Source organism: Echeneis naucrates, chromosome 22, assembly GCF_900963305.1.
Source record: "Echeneis naucrates chromosome 22, fEcheNa1.1, whole genome shotgun sequence".
Classification (NCBI taxonomy): Eukaryota; Metazoa; Chordata; class Actinopteri; order Carangiformes; family Echeneidae; genus Echeneis; species Echeneis naucrates.
The window spans coordinates 10888712-10891702 of NC_042532.1; positions in this window are offsets into that span (position 1 = coordinate 10888712).

The following is a 2991-nucleotide window of genomic DNA, read 5'->3' on the forward strand; positions in this document are numbered from 1 at the left end:
TCAAATGAAATCATGGCCACTTCAATTTTTTTTTTCCCTGTTTGATGGCACCACTGAACAGGTAGATGCTGTATTATGCAACGAACACACAAGGGCCGAACAGCAAACATCACAATCACTGCAGTGTCACATAATATATAATTGCATAATTATTCAAATTTTAGGGCCAGAAGAGGCTCGTCAGGGCTCGATATAAAGGTTCATAGCATCACCTCACATCAGTATGGGTGTTGGAACAGGACACTTTGACATAGCTAAAGCTTTCTGGCATTTGAATGAGAAGTGAGGATAAATTAATTTAACAGAGGCTTAAAATCTACTTCGCAGCTAACCTAAGATCATGTTGGTTACGAACAACAGTTTCTGTTTTATAACCAGTTGTGTCAAGAGATGAACTGCATGACTTTTCTCTGACTAAATGTTAAATATTGATATGTTGTAGCCTCTAAAGATCTTTGGAATGGTAGCCTTGTCACCCTTTTCCCTGTCTCTCGTGTTTTTATACATTTTTGGTGGTGTTTTGTTTGCGCCCCCCCCCACTTTTCTTTTGTTTTTGGATTTGTTTTTCATAGAAAATATCTTTTAATGTATTAAATTGCAATGTTGGGCAGCCTCATTCAGCAAGTTGGTTCATGTGTCTGTTACTTTTTTTTTTTATTATTATTATTGCCAGTAGTTGTTGTATTTACATGATCTTTTTACAAAGCAGGAATTCTTAAGGCCTGATTAGTCAATCCAATTTCAGTTCAGTTAGTGGATCATTGTCAGAAATGCTGTCTGTAAACATGGTTTCTGTGTTTAGAGAAGGGCCTGTTCAGATAAACAGTAATTGGAAGTTAATTGACACGGCTGATAGATAACAAATCAATGTTGTAAAATGGAATATTTGATCAGTACAAAGAAACTCAGCATCGCAGTATATCTACAGTTCCACTGACACTGTGACACCAGATATTAAAGGTTGTTGTTTTTTGTGAGTCTTATGTCTTCATTCATTGACACCATTGCACTGAAATGTTTCAAACGTACCTTGAAGAATGGCTGTTTGGTGCTGAAAGTGTGAAGTTCTCCTTTGTGTCAACTTGGAGATCTACAATACAAGGTACATATTTCAGAGCAGTAAAGCAGCAGATTAAAAAAGATCAAAGTAAAAATCACATTTTGAGTTTGAATCTTGACATAATATATTTCTCCTTCAAAACTGCAGAATAGATGATTGATGAGAAATAATCAACCAAAATAGGGACAAGCATAGTGATGTCACAGGAGCACGTAACTTGGTTTTCACTCTGCTCTTAAAGTCATACAGCAACTTCTGAGTTCTCTTTTTGAAATTTTTTTTTGTCATTCTCTGTTCTTAATGATCTTTTTGTCCACATTCTTTCATCAAGTTGTGTTTTACTTGCATTAAGCATCTTTCCTTCATATTCAAGGCAGGTCTTGCACTGCAGCTCTGTGTGTTCATCAGACGTGTCAGCCTTTTGTTAAGGTCTGCCAAAGAACAGGTTGTTCTCTCCCTCTCTGCCTTTGTGTCTATTTCCTGCCAGATGCTGGATTGGGAGCATTAACAAGACAACCCTGAAAATGAAAGTGCAAATGCTCAGTGATATATCATCCCTCACCAGCTGTTCTCCGTTTGGAAGTCTCTCCACCAATCACTGGGCCGGACCACAGGAAGTTACCATCTGTGAGCACCATGGTGACAGGGATTGTGGATGGGCGTTGAAGCTGATGTGTTATCTGGAGCAAATGAAGAATGATACTGTGGCAGAAAGAGAGGGGGGCAATGGAGAGAGCCAGGAGGTCCAGGGAGAGATGGACAGAGACAGGGAGGAGTGTGTCACCTCAAAGACAAAGAGCTGAACCTCAGAGAAACAGGAGACAAGGGAGCCAAGCTTTATTGCTGTGTGAGGGATGGATGAAAAGAGACGAGACAAGGCCTTTGCACCTGCTTTGTATAGAACACAGGGTTCTAATATCACACATGTGCTGGCTGCAGGCCGATCAGGCTGGTCTGCTATGGCTTTACCTTCCAGCATCCTGCTGCCAAGCCGTCCTCCTGCTCCCTGCCAGCATCCATCCTCTCTTCTGCCACTTTACACCTTCAAAGAAAAAGAAAAAAAAAAAAAAAAAAGTATCAAAATTGTGATCGATTTACATTTTGAGTCCCAGACATGGCCCCTTAGATTCAACTTGCAGGTTTACTGTATGTTGAGGATTCAAGAAGGCCGGGAGCTGCTGGACTAAATCACGCAACATCTAAAAACAGTTGACAGGAAAGTCTAAAAAAAAAGCGGTTGTCATCGTAATGACTAATATCTGTACCACTAGAGTAACAGATGTTGGCAGTACAGCTAGAGTAAGTTAAGGAGAAGTCTTTCCTTTTTCAAGGCTACCAAAGACTAGAAGGGTTTGGCCTCACGTGTTTGAGTGTGTCCCCATATACAGGACATTACAGAAAGTAATCAGACCCCATCATTTTCACTTATATTGCAGCCATTTGCTAAAATCATTTAAGTTCATTTTTCCCCCTCATTAATGTACACAGCACCCCATATGGACCAAAACAAAAACAGAAAATGTAGATTTTTTGCTAATTTATTAAAGAGCAAAAACTGAAATATCACATGGCCATAAATTTTGTTGATACATGAGTCTTTGTGGGAATGATGCAACAAGTTTTTCCCACACCTGGATTTGGGGGATCCCCTGCCATCCCTCTCCAGTTCTGTCAAGTTGGATGGTTAGTGTTGGTGGACAGCCATTTTCAGGTCTATCCAGAGATGGTTGATTGGGTTTGAGTCAGGGCTCTGGCTGAGCCATTCAAGAGCAGTCAGAGTTGTTCCGAAGCCACTCCGTTATTTTAGCTGTGTGCTCAGGGGCTTTGTCTTGTTGGAAGGTGAACCTCCGGCCCAGTCTGAGGTTCTGAGCACTCTGGAAGAGGTTTTTGTCGAGGATATCGCTGTACTGGGACGCATTCGACTTTCCTTC